Genomic DNA, 14,765 nt, shown 5'->3' with positions numbered 1-14,765 from the left:
GGAGTGCGGGGAGGTAAGAGATGAGCAGAGCTTTGCTTTGCATTCAGCTATCTACCAGGCAGTCTTGTTTCGCAAGTCTCCTCAGAACTGCAGAACCCCAAAGCTATGATGTACTCAACTGAACGATGCCGAGTTCTCTGAGGCAATTCTCCCCACACCCTGTGCTAAAAGCTCAAGGAAATATATGTGCTGTAAGTAAATAAACCTGGGCCTGGTCTTAGAGCTACTCAGGGTGTAGATACGGGTTCAAAGCCTGCCAATGAGATGGTAAACCTGACATCCCAAGACATAGTAGAAGGAGAGAACTGACTCCTGCAAGATGTCCTCTGACCTCCACACATGCAGGCAGCCAGACACAATAAGTGTATTTCAAGATAGACTTTAAGATGAGGGCTATGGCACTTTTCTTACAGGTTTGAGGCTGGAGATTCAATTCCCAGAACTGAAAAAAAAAAAAAAATTTAAGGTTCCCTTTCAGCCTGTTATCATACTCCTCTGTCACTTAGCACCTGCAAAATTCCAGACTAGAAGATCACCTGACAAGACGGCAGAGCAAACCCAATGAACAAACAACGTAGAAGGTGCTGAGAGGCAGCTGCTCTTCCAGAGGACCCACCTTCAAGTCCTAGTACCCACGTGACCACTAGCAAACATCTGTAACTCCAGTTCCAAGGAATCTGATGCCCTCTCCCAGTTTTCGTGGGCAATGAGCACACATGTGGTTCAGATATAGTTGCAAGCAACATGCCCATAAAAATAAAATAAAAATGTATTACTCTTTTAAAAAAAAAGAAGAACAAGAACAATGCAGCAGTAGGTGGCAGCAGAACTCTACTCCTGGAGAATAGAGCCTTTCCAAAAAAAAAAAAAAAAAAAAAAAAGTGTGAAATAGGATTAGTCAGGGGGCCCTGTATCTTTAATTGCTCCGTACATTTTCCTGAGGTTGTACCTGAGAAGTTGTATTGGACTCATTTCTTGAAGGTGGAAGTCCTCGATTTTTGCTTTAAGGCCAGTGAAAGCTATGAGGTATTTTCTCCAACCATTGGAGAGCCTTATCCAATCATATCCACCAATAGGTTGCCAAATAGCTTCAAGTTAGAAATACTTGGGAAGTTATTAGATCATACCATACACTGACATTTCTGAAAGTCAATTACATTATGAGTTAAATTTTAGCTGTTCCATGTAATTCAACTTATACATACAGATTCATGGTCACCCCCAATCCCTGTTTTATCGCAGCTGATGGTGGGTTCACACTTAAGATCTGCTTTGTACAAGTTAGGAAAATGGACTATCTGGCTTTAGTCCATTCTGAGGTCCCAGTGTTTAGCTGCAGTTATCTCTGTCCCCTCTGAGCGAGAACCAATATGGCAGTAGCATCTTTGCCCATCCAGTTCACTGTGGCTTTCTCAAGGTGTTTGAGCAAAGGACCTCCCCCAAGGTGCTCATTCATTAAAATGCCTGTTAAGCAATAGGGTGTAGCTTAGTGATTAAGTGCTAGCCTAGCATGTACAGGGCTCTGGATTCTGTCACCAGCACTTAAGATAAAAAGAGAAGTAAGAGGAGAATGGAGGAGGTGAGAGGGTAGAGGAGAAGAAAGAGGAGTGTGAAGAAGAAGACCACCTATGGCCAAACCTGTAGCAAACAGGCTGAGTTAGACTCCAAGGGGCTCGGGCAAAGAAATCTTCATTCTAAGGATGCTCACGGGCATCTGCAGCAGGAGTAGGTAGTCACTAGCAATGGGAGGAGGGGTGAGTACAAACACATCAGCATCAAATGGGATTGTTAAAAGCAGGACTCTCGAGAAAAGCACCGGGGTAGCTAGGGCGCAGGGTCGGCTGACACTCGCCAGCTACCCACAACACCCGCCACAGGATCTTAAGACTTCTGGTGAGTGGAACACAGCTTCTGCTCCAATCCAATTGCGCGCGGGACCTGAGACTGCATTAGTTAGGGAAGCAGAAACCGGCCTGAGTAGGGCCACAAGCCTCATCCGGACGGATCAGCACCAGGGTAGCTAGAGCGCAGGGTCGGCTGACACCCGCCAGCTACCCACGACCCCCGCCACAGGATTTTGAGACTGATGGTGAGTGGAACACAGCTTCTGCTCCAGTCCAATCACGCGGGACCTGAGACGGCTTTGGTTGGGGAGGGAGAAATCTGGCCTACATAGGGCCACAAGCCTCTTCCGGTCAGAAAAGCACCGGAGTAGCTAGGGCGCAGGGTCGGCTGACACTCGCCAGCTACCCACAACACCCGCCACAGGATCTTAAGACTTCTGGCGAGTGGAACACAGCTTCGCTCCAATCCAATTGCGCGCGGGACCTGAGACTGCATTAATTAGGGAAGCAGAAACCGGCCTGAGTAGGGCCACAGGCCTCTTCCGGCCTGAACAGCACCGGGGTAGCTAGAGCGCAGGGTCGGCTGACACCCGCCAGCTACCCACGACCCCCGCCACAGGATTTTGAGACTGCTGGTGAGTGGAACACAGCTTCTTCTCCAATCTTTAAACAGTGACAACGATAACAACTAACCCCAGAGATTACCAGATGGCGAAAGGTAAACGTAATAATCTTACTAACAGAAACCAAGACCACTCACCATCATCAGAACACAGCACTCCCACTTCGCCCAGTCCAGGGCACCCCAACACACCGGAAAAGCTAGACACGGATCTAAAAGCATATCTCCTGATGATGGTAGAGGACTTCAAGAAGGACTTTAATAACACACTTAAAGAAATACAAAGGAACACTGGTAAACAGGTAGAAGACAGTAAAGAGGAAGCACAAAAATCCCTTAAAGAATTGCAGGAGAACACTGCTAAAGAGTTACAAATCCTTAAAGAAAAACAGGATAACATAATCAAACAGGTAGAAGTCCTTACAGAACAACAGGAAAACACATCCAAACAGATGATGGAAATGAACAAAACCATACTAGACCTAAAAAGGGAAGTAGACACAATAAAGAAAACCCAAAATGAGGCAACACTGGAGATAGAAACCCTAGGAAAGAAATCTGGAACCATAGATACGAGCATCAGCAACAGAATACAAGAGATGAAAGAGAGAATCTCAGGTGCAGAAGATTCCATAGAGAACATCGGCACAACAATCAAGGAAAATGTAAAACGCAAAAAGATCCTAACTCAAAACATCCAAGAAATACAGGACACAATGAGAAGACCAAACCTACGGATAATAGGAGTGGATGAGAATGAAGATTTTCAACTCAAAGGACCAGCAAACATCTTCAACAAAATTATAGAAGAAAACTTCCCAAATCTAAAGAAAGAGATGCCCATGAACATACAAGAAGCCTACAGAACTCCAAATAGACTGGACCAGAAAAGAAATACCTCCCGACACATAATAATCAGAACAACAAATGCTCTAAATAAAGATAGAATACTAAAAGCAGTAAGAGAAAAAGGCCAAGTAACATATAAAGGCAAGCCTATCAGAATTACACCAGATTTTTCACCAGAGACTATGAAAGCCAGAAGATCCTGGACGGATGTTATACAGACACTAAAAGAACACAAATTCCAGCCCAGGCTACTATACCCAGCCAAACTCTCAATTAACATAGATGGAGAAACCAAAGTATTCCACGACAAAACCAAATTCACACATTATCTCTCCACGAATCCAGCCCTTCAAAGGATAATAACAGAAAAAAACCAATACAAGGACAGGAACCACGCCCTAGAAACAACAAGAAGGTAATCCCTCAACAAACCTAAAAGAAGACAGCCACAAGAACAGAATGCCAACTTTAACAACAAAAATAACAGGAAACAACAATTACTTTTCCTTAATATCTCTTAATATCAATGGACTCAACTCCCCGATAAAAAGACATAGACTAACAAACTGGCTACACAAACAAGACCCAACATTTTGCTGCTTACAGGAAACTCATCTCAGAGAAAAAGATAGACACTACCTCAGAATGAAAGGCTGGAAAACAATTTTCCAAGCAAATGGTATGAAGAAACAAGCTGGAGTAGCCATTCTAATATCTGATAAGATTGACTTCCAACCCAAAGTCATTAAAAAAGACAGGGAGGGACACTTCATACTCATCAAAGGTAAAATCCTCCAAGAGGAACTATCAATCCTGAATATCTATGCTCCAAAAACAAAGGCAGCCACATTCATTAAAGAAACTTTAGTAAATCTCAAAGCACACATTGCACCTCATACAATAATAGTGGGAGACTTCAACACACCACTTTCACCAATGGACAGATCATGGAAACAGAAACTAAACAGGGACACAGAGAAACTAAGAGAAAATATAAATCAAATGGATCTGGCAGATATCTACAGAACATTCTATCCTAAAACAAAAGGATATACCTTCTTCTCAGCACCTCATGGTACCTTCTCCAAAATTGACCACATAATTGGTCACAAAACAGGCCTCAACAGATACAAAAATATTGAAATTATCCCATGCATCCTATCAGATCACCATGGACTAAGGCTGATCTTCAATAACAAAATAAATAATAGAAAGCCAACCTTCACATGGAAACTGAACAACACTCTTCTCAATGATACCTTGGTCAAGGAAGGAATAAAGAAAGAAATTAAGGACTTTTTAGAGTTCAATGAAAATGAAGCCACAACATACCCAAACTTATGGGACGCAATGAAAGCATTTCTAAGAGGAAAACTCATAGCTCTGAGTGCCTCCAAAAGGAAACTAGAGAGAGCACACATTAGCAGCTTGACAACATACTTAAAAGCACTAGAACAAAAGGAAGCAAATTCACCCAAGAGGAGTATATGGCAGGAAATAATCAAACTCAGGGGCGAAATCAACCAAGTGGAAACAAGAAAAACTATTCAAAGAATCAACCAATCAAGGAGCTGGTTCTTTGAGAAAATCAACAAGATAGATAAACCCTTAGCCAGACTCACTAAAGGGCACAGGGAAAGCATCCTAATTAACAAAATCAGAAATGAAAAAGGAGACATAACAACAGATCCTGAAGACATCCAAAACACCATCAGATCCTTCTACCAAAGGCTATACTCAACAAAACTGGAGAACCTGGATGAAATGGAGAAGTTCCTAGACAGACACCAGATACCAAAGTTGAATCAAGATCAGGTTAATGATCTAAACAGCCCTATATCCCCCAAAGAAATAGAAGCAGTCATCAATAGTCTCCCAACTAAAAAAAGCCCAGGACCAGATGGGTTTAGTGCAGAGTTCTATCAGACCTTCAAAGAAGATCTAATCCCAGTTCTTCACAAACTATTCCACAAAATAGAAACAGAAGGTACTCTACCCAACTCCATCTATGAAGCCACAATTACTCTGATACCTAAACCACAAAAAGACCCAACAAAGATAGAAAACTTCAGACCAATATCCCTTATGAATATTGATGCAAAAATCCTCAATAAAGTTCTTGCTAACCGAATCCAAGAACACATCAAAACGATCATCCATCCTGACCAAGTAGGTTTCATCCCAGGGATGCAGGGATGGTTCAATATACGGAAATCCATCAACGTAATCCAGTATATAAACAAACTCAAAGACAAAAACCACATGGTCATCTCGTTAGATGCGGAAAAAGCATTTGACAAGATCCAACACCCATTCATGATAAAAGTCTTGGAAAGATCAGGAATTCAAGGCCCATACCTAAACATGATAAAAGCAATCTACAGCAAACCAGTAGCCAACATCAAAGTAAATGGTCAGAAGCTTGAAGCAATCCCTCTAAAATCAGGGACTAGACAAGGCTGTCCACTTTCTCCATACCTATTCAACATTGTACTTGAAGTCCTAGCCAGAGCAATTCGACAACAAAAGGAGATCAAAGGGATACAAATTGGAAAAGATGAAGTCAAAATATCACTTTTTGCAGATGATATGATAGTATATATAAGTGACCCTAAAAATTCCACCAGAGAACTCCTAAGCCTGATAAACAGCTTCGGTGAAGTAGCTGGATATAAAATTAACTCAAACAAATCAATGGCTTTTCTCTACACAAAGAATAAACAGGCTGAGAAAGAAATTAGGGAAACAACACCCTTCTCAATAGTCACAAATAATATAAAATATCTTGGCGTGACTCTAACTAAGGAAGTGAAAGATCTGTATAATAAAAACTTCAAGTCTCTGAAGAAAGAAATTCTAGAAGATCTCAGAAGATGGAAAGATCTCCCATGCTCATGGATTGGCAGGATCAACATTGTAAAAATGGCTATCTTGCCAAAAGCAATCTACAGATTCAATGCAATCCCCATCAAAATTCCAAATCAATTCTTCAACGAATTAGAAAGTGGAATCTGCAAATTCATCTGGAATAACAAAAAACCTAGGATAGCAAAAACTCTTCTCAAGGATAAAAGAACCTCTGGTGGAATCACCATGCCGGACCTAAAGTTCTACTACAGAGCAATTGTGATAAAAACAGCATGGTACTGGTATAGTGACAGACAAATAGACCAATGGAATAGAATTGAAGACCCAGAAATGAACCCACACACCTACGGTCACTTGATCTTCGACAAGGGAGCTAAAAACATCCAGTTGAAGAAAGACAGCATTTTCAACAAATGGTGCTGGCACAACTGGTTGTTAACATGTGGAAGAATGCGAATCGATCCATTCCTATCTCCTTGTACTAAGGTCAAGTCTAAGTGGATCAAGGAACTTCACATAAAACCAGAGACACTGAAACTTATAGAGGAGAAAGTGGGGAAAAGCCTTGAAGATATGGGCACAGGGGAAAAATTCCTGAATAGAACAGTAATGGCTTGTGCTGTAAGATCGAGAATTGACAAGTGGGACCTCATGAAACTACAAAGCTTCTGCAAGGCTAAAGACACCATCAATAAGACAAAAAAAACACCAACAGATTGGGAAAGGATCTTCACCTATCCTAAATCAGATAAGGGACTAATATCCAATATATATAAAGAACTCAAGAAGGTGGACTCCAGAAAGTCAAATAACCCCATTAAAAATGGGGCTCAGAACTGAACAAAGAATTCTCACCTGAGGAATACCGAATGGCAGAGAAGCACCTGAAAAAATGTTCAACATCCTTAATCATCAGGGAAATGCAAATCAAAGCAACCCTGAGATTCCACCTCACACCAGTCAGAATGGCTAAGATCAAAAATTCAGGTGACAGCAGATGCTGGCGAGGATGTGGAGAAAGAGGAACACTCCTCCATTGTTGGTGGGATTGCAAGCTTGTACAACCACTCTGGAAATCAGTCTGGCGGTTCCTCAGAAAATTGGACATAGTACTACCGGAGGATCCAGCAATACCTCTCCTGGGCATATATCCAGAAGATGTCCCAACCAGTAAAAAGGACACATGCTCCACTATGTTCATAGCAGCCCTATTTATAATAGCCAGAAGCTGGAAAGAACCCAGATGTCCCTCAACAGAGGAATGGATACAGAAATTATGGTACATTTACACAATGGAGTACTACTCAGCTATTAAAAAGAATGAATTTATGAAATTCCTAGCCAAATGGATGGACCTTGAGGGCATCATCTTGAGTGAAGTAACACAATCACAAAAGAACTCACACAATATGTATTCACTGATAAGTGGATATTAGCCCAAAACTTAGGATACCCAAGATATAAGATACAATTTGCTAAACGCATGAAACTCAAGAAGAATGAAGACCAAAGTGTGGACACTGTGCCCCTTCTTAGAATTGGGAACAAAACACCCAGGGAAGGAGTTACAGAGACAAAGTTCGTAGCTGTGATGAAAGGATGGACCATTTAGAGACTACGGTATCCAGGGATCCATCCCATAATCAGCTTCTAAACGCTGACACCATTGCATACACTAGCAAGATTTTGCTGAAAGGACCCAAATATAGCTGTCTCTTGTGAGACGATCCGGGGGCCTAGCAAACACAGGAGTGGATGTTCACAGTCAGCTATTGGATGTATCACAGGGCTCCCAATGGAGAAGCTAGAGAAAGTACCCAAGGAGCTAAAGGGATCTGCAACCCTATTGTTGGAACAACATGATGTACTAACCAGAACCCCGGAGCTCTTGTCTCTAGCTGCATATGTATCGAAAGATGGCCTAGTCGGCCATCAATGGAAAGAGAGGCCCATTGGACTTGCAAACTTTATATGCCCCAATATAGGGGAATGCCAGGGCCAAAAGAATGGGAATGGGTGGGTAGGGAAGTGGGGGGCGCTATGGGGGACTTTTGGGATAGCATTGGAAATGTAATTGAGGAAAATATGTAATAAAAATATTAAAAATTTAAAAAAAAGCAGGACTCTCATACCAGTGTAGACACTGGAGCGTGTGCTCTGTGCTCTGTTCGTTAATTTGTGAATGAGCCATAAGGCAAAGCCGATTCAATGAGTGCTTGGGTAGAGAGGCTTACAGAACTCGGCAGGAGAAGCATGCTCAAAACAAATGAGAATACCAAAGTGAGATTACCTGGTTACAGATGAAAATGGCAATGTCCCTGGAGGCTGTTGGGGGAGGGAGAATATAACAAAATTTGACCCAAACTAACTAACACACAACTTCACAGTGTCCAGGCTCTAAAACAGAAACTAGAGAATCCAAGACATGAAATCCTAGAAAATGAAAACATTCTTGGGAAGATCTGTTAAATATTGGAAGAAGAGGCTATTTGAATTTAGCCTAATTTTTTTTAGTTTTAACTTATTCTGTTTGTGATTTTGTTTGTTTGTTTTGTTGGGTTTTTTTGTTTTGTTGTTGGAGACAGGGTTTCTCTGTGCAGCCCTTGTTGCTCTGGAATTCACTATGTTGATCAGGCTGGCCTCAAACTCAGAGATCCACCTGTCTCTGCCTCCTTAGTGCTGGGATTAAAGATGTGTGCCACTCCGGCCTTTGTGTGTGAGTGTGTGTGTGTGTGTGTGTGTGTGTGTGTGTGTGTGTGTGTGGTGGAAAGACAGCCAATTATGAAATGGCCTCCACACCTCTGGGTGAGAATTCAGGTTGGAGCAGTTATATTCAAAAACAAGAACCAATGGCTTAAGGCAGAGGAGGTACTAAGGGAGATTCAGTTTATGTCTGACCTCCTTGGATGTATGGGAACACGACAGTCACTTCTTCCTACTATTTAACTAAGCGACTTTTCATCTTTTCCTTCAAAACTAGTCATTCATAACAGCATCTCTTAGAAGTTTATCATAAAAGCTCAGTAAGCTCTCACATCCTATTCTTTGCTCTTAATTGGAAAATTCAAATACGTTGTTTAAACATCAAAATTATCCCCTGCTTTCTGTGACACAATATCCACCTGGGGAGTTAAAAACTATGGTCATCAAGAAATATGAGCGAGAAAGGCTAGATGTCCCAACTCTATACTCTTGCTCTGTGTATCAGGGGTGGGGGCCATGTATGTGCAGGTGAATGTGTGAGGGAGCCAGAAAGCATACTCTGAGGTCATTCTTCGGGCACCATCCACCTTGGTTTGGGACAGGGTCTCTTACCAGCCTGAAGTTCACCAAGTGGACTAGACTGGCAGACCAGGGAGCTCCAGGGATCCTCCTGATTCAGCTTGCCCGGACTCAGCCTGCAAGTGCATGCCCCCAAGTCTACAGACGAAGCATCCCGGCCCCTCATGCTGGTTTGTAACCTTTTGAGTCTGGAGTGAGGAGATGAGAAATGAAATCCCTGCCTGGAATGAATGCTGGAATTTGGCAGCTTCTGTATTTCAGTTACTTCTTATTTCAAATGAGATCAACATGTAGTGATACCTTTTATAGAGTGGGATTTCCAGCATGTCCTTTGATTCCTCCTCCTCCTCCTCCTCCTCCTCCTCCTCCTCCTCCTCCTCCTCCTCCTCCTCCTCCTCTTCTTCTTCTTCTTCTTCTTCTTCTTCTTCTTCTTCTTCTTCTTCTTCTTCTTCTTCTTCTTCTTCTTCTTCTTCTTCTTCTTCCATCTCCTCCTCCTTCTCCTCCTCCTCCTCCTCCTCCTCCTCCTTCTTCTTTAAGATTTATTTATTTATTATATGTAAGCACACTACAGTATAGCTGTCTTCAGACACCCCAGAAAAGGGCATCAGATCACATTATGGATGGTTGTGAGCCACCATGTAATTGCTGGGATTTAAACTAAGGACCTTCAGAAGAGCAGTCAGTGCTCTTAACCTCTGGCCCATAACTCCATACCCACTTTGATTCTTCTTTTGTAACTGTTTTCCTCTCTTTAAAAACAAGGCTTTGGGGCTGGTGAGATGGCTCAGTGGGTAAGAGCACCCGACTGCTCTTCCGAAGGTCCGGAGTTCAAATCCCAGCAACCACATGGTGGCTCACAACCATCCGTAATGAGATCTGACTCCCTCTTCTGGAGTGTCTGAAGACAGCTACAGTGTACTTACATATAATAAATAAAATTAATCTTTTTAAAAAAAAAACAAGGCTTTGTCTTTGTCTTGTCATTAAATTATCTTAAAAAGTCTTATTTTGGTGTCACATCAAACTCTGTGCCTCATGCATGCCAAGCTTGTACACTCTCACTGACTAAACTAACTGTAAAATGAGTTAATAAACTCATTCCACAAGACAAATTTATCATTCCTTCATTCATCTTTGTAGTAGCATCTCATTTAGTGACTCTTTAAATTTTGAAAACAAATCATTGGGCTAAAATAATTTTATTGAAGTATGTTCTATATTCATATATTTCTCCAATGGTCAGATGTCTGTATGCCAACAATCCTAACAGTATCATTCACAAGTAAAACAGGGGTTAAAAAAAAAGTCCAAAGTCCCACACTGGATGCATAGAACATTATGTATGCAATGGAATATCCTTCAACCTCAAAGATGAATAATTTTAAAAAATCTACAGTATGGAGATATCTTAAAGATGTTTTAAGTAAAATAAACCAGTCACAAAAGGATGAGAACTGAAAACTGAAGGATCCTACTTACAGGAATTATGAAGAATCATTCCCAAAAGTAGATTCCTACCTGCTAAGAGGAGAGGCAACCGGAGTCGGTGCAACAGGGGTAGGGAGATCCGGATGGGAGAACAGCGAAGCTCTGGCATGTTCTGGAAGTGGTTGTCTGGAGATTCATGACAATGTGGTTTGCCTAATGCCACAGAACTATAGGATTAAAACTGACTACAATGGAGTTAGACGTGATGGCATATGTCTGTCATCCCAGCACCCAGAAGGATGAGGAAGAAAAATCATGTGTGAGCCAAGCTTGATCCACACAGTGAGCCTCAAGCCAGCCTGGCTGCATAGTATGTGTACCAATTGTTTCATAACACTGCTTCAACATACACAGGTAAGGAGCCTCTGTGTGTGTGTATGTGTGTGTGTGTGTGTGTGTGTACTTTTCATTTCTCTTAAGTAGAAACCTAGAAATAAAATTGCCAAGTTATATAATAGCTCTTAAGTTTAAACTTCTGGGAAACTGCCAAATGCAACAAAGTGACTGCACTATTTCAAACTTTGGCCAAAGGTGAACCAGGGTTCTCATTATGTCACATCCTCCCAATGCTTGCTACTGTCTGTCTTGTTTGCTACAGCCAGCTGTTCTAGTAAGCATGGTGTCTTGCGGTTTAAAATTCACAGTTCACCCATACCCAGTCAAGTCGATCTTCATTTCACCGCATGCTTGTCGACTGTTCACATGTCTTCTTGGATGAACTTTTTATTCACACCTGCTTTTGGCCCACTGAATTCATGGTCTGCTTTCTAAGAATCCTTTGTAAGACTTGTGGCAAGGCCTTGACAGATACATATTTTGCAAATATTTCCTTTCACTCTGTTGTCTTGGTGGTGATTTTTGAACTGTGGAGTTTCTTCTTAATTATTTTAATGAAATCTAACGTTGTTGTTGGTGGTGGTGGTTTGCGTTTTGTTGTTGTTTGGTTTGAGTTGTTTGTTTTTTTGTTTGTTTTTGGAGGTTTTTTGGTTTTCTTTCTTTTTTTTTGAAGACAGGGTTTCTCTGTGTATCCCTGGCTGTCCTGGGATTCCTGTAAATCAGGCTGGCTTCTGCCTGCCTTTGCCTCTCTAGTGCTAGGATTAAAGATGTGAACCACCACCACAAGGCTGCCTTGCACATTTGTAAAAACAACACATCAAGAAGAAACAATTCACTATAAATACAAAGATTTTTCACCTCTTGGTTCTGTTCCATTGGCCTACGTGTCTTTCCAGGAGTAGCATATTGTCTTGATACTATGACTTTAAGCACAGAAGCTCAGACAAAGTCTGATTTGAATTGTGCCTTGTGTGTACCTTTGTCTAGCTATGTAATGTTAGGAAGCGGGGCTTTCACTGGTTCATCTAGTAAGACTGAGATAACTAAAATTTACTTCATAAAATTGCCCAGAAGACCTAGACAAAACAACTTATGTCTAATACTTGCAATGGCCCTTGACCTATAGCTGATGACTAATAAATGCTAATTTCCTGTATTATGATTCATATCTTCCTTTTGAATTATCATTATGAAATTTGCATTCTTCTAATTGGCAGCAAGTTTCTCATGATAAGTGTTATTTTTTGCATCCTATATATTTTTCCATTTTTTTTCTTTTGCTATCAGTCTGTTTTTGAGTATTCAAAGTGTATCTCTTGCTGGACATGGTGGCATACACTTTTAGTCCCAGCACTCAGGAAGCAAAGGCAGGTGTATCTTTGTAAGTTTAAGGTCAGCCTGGACTATATAGTGAACTCCAGGACAGCCAAAGCTGCATAGTAAAACTCTGTCCCAAAATAAGTAAATAAACAAATAATAAATTGTATATTTCTACAGATAGCATGCCATTATTTATCTCTTCCCTGACCATTTTTGGTTTTTTTTAATCAACTTGTTGAGTACATTTATATTTAGTGTGATATTAATGTAGCTGTGTTTAACTCTAGAATCTTGTTTTGACCATGTTCCTTATCTTAGAGTGAGACTCAATCCAGTGCTGATAATGTGTGCCAAAACCCCCAACCTTGGAAGGGCCTGAACCTCCTCACTAGTTTGTAGGAACTGGAGTGAGTTCATCTGCTAATTATGGTAGCTGCTGTTTTCCTTTCAGCTAGATCTGACAATTTGGGGCATGCTGCTATCTTCCTAGTGCTACGATAAAACACCCAAGATGAAAGTTCAAGTTTGGATACTTCAGGATTCGGTACTCGCCCTTGTTGTTTTGGATCCTGTGCTGAGTACTACACCACGGTGTAGGTACATGATGGGAACAAAGTTTCTCACTTAATGGTGGCTTGGAAACAATAAGAAAGATCAAAGAGGCTGGAGTCCAGTTTCCCATTCAAAGAGCATAACCCTCAGTGATCCAACTTCCTTCTGCTAGATCTCACCTGCTAGTGGTTCCCTGGCTCTGAACAGATCCTCGGGCAAGTCAGCATTAGCCTTTGGGAGACACTTGGCAGACACATTAACCATAACATGCCCTAGGAATCGGCCAACAATTCAAGGGAGACTTGTCCATGGATTTTAGTCATCCATCTCTATCATTTTCCCTGCAGCCTTTCCCCAGTCCAGAACCTGCTGCTACCCCATAAGTTTGTTGGGGTGGGGTGGGGGTGGGGGGGCAGGGCAGGTGGAGAACCAGGCTGAGTTTGTCTCACATTTGCTTTCGTGAAGTGACCAGATCTTCTCAGATCCCACCTGAACTGATTTCTTCAAACATTTGCTTTATGTACATATTTTTTTCATCACTAGTTTTTTCATTATTTGGCAAAGAAACTAAGGAGCTAATGAGAGGATAGCAGCTTTTCCCCCATGCCAAGACTGAAAAGCCTTATGCTGGTTTTGTTTTGGTTTGGTTTGGTTTTGGTTTTTTTTCGAGACAGGGTTTCTCTGTGTAGCCCTGGCTGTCCTGGAACTCACTCTGTAAACCAGGCTGGCCTCAAACTCAGAAATCCACCTGCCTCTGCCTCCCGAGTGCTGGGATTAAAGGTGTGCACCACCACTGCCCGGCCCTAGAATTCTTTTCAAAGGTCAGTAGACTGAGCCCAGAGAAGCCAAACAAATTAAAAATCCTTCCTAATGAGTGACTTGTGAGAAAGGCATTCTGAAGAGCTGCTCTCCACAGAACAAGGCCTACAAGAATATTTCTAAACTATGAAGCCAACAATTAAGAAGCCATAAATAGGACCTGTTGTTTCTTAGGAGCAGATGGAAGTCACCCGTGCTTCAAGAATGTCACCTGCAATTCAACAAGAGCTGTCACCAAGATTACTTCAGACGATAACGGGGTCCTCAGTGAGGGTAAAGTGAGTGTCTCATCTCTGTTCACACCTAAGTGAGTTACCCTGGTTACCTGGAACCACTATTGGATTCCGTAGGGAATGTATTTTCAATCCTGGTTCTTGAGTCAGGAGCTAATGGGGATAGAAGCCACTTCTGTTATGTTATGATCTCTCTCTCTCTCTCTCACTCTCTCTCTCTCTCTCTCTCTCTCTCTCTCTCTCTCTCTCTGTGTGTGTGTATACCATGTGGGTGGGTGCTCACAGAGGCCAGAAGGTATGAGATCTCCGTGGAGCTTGAGTTAAGAGTTGGCTGAAGCTCCTTGACATGGGTGTTCTGGGCCTCCCTGAAAAAGAAGGGAGAACTCTTAACTGCTGTGCCATCTCACTGACCTACATCTGTTACTTTAGCCCAGAGTTTAATGTAAGCTGTTATTAGGCTTTGAGAAACTAAAATAGCAAAGAGAGAATGTGGTGGGCTCACACAAGTGGCAACTGAAAGACATCAACCACCACCCTCACAATGAGGCAAAC

The 14,765-nt window shown here is 41.8% G+C and overlaps 1 long non-coding RNA gene across 1 annotated transcript in view; it reads right to left on the bottom strand.

The window, feature by feature from the left end:
• The window catches only part of LOC110290133 (uncharacterized), a 36,907-nt gene extending 22,643 nt beyond the window's left edge, over window positions 1–14,264 (bottom strand). Inside the window, exon 1 of the long non-coding RNA XR_003835969.1 lies at window positions 14,141–14,264. This is a non-coding gene — a long non-coding RNA (uncharacterized LOC110290133). The remainder of the gene's footprint in view (window positions 1–14,140) is intronic.
• Window positions 14,265–14,765: the final 501 nt, after the last annotated feature.

Source organism: Mus caroli, unplaced genomic scaffold (assembly GCF_978045245.1).
Source record: "Mus caroli unplaced genomic scaffold, Mus_caroli_1 scaffold_2, whole genome shotgun sequence".
Lineage (NCBI taxonomy): Eukaryota > Metazoa > Chordata > Mammalia > Rodentia > Muridae > Mus > Mus caroli.
The sequence above is the reverse complement of the archived record's forward strand: the minus strand, read 5'-3'. Positions and strand labels throughout refer to the sequence as shown.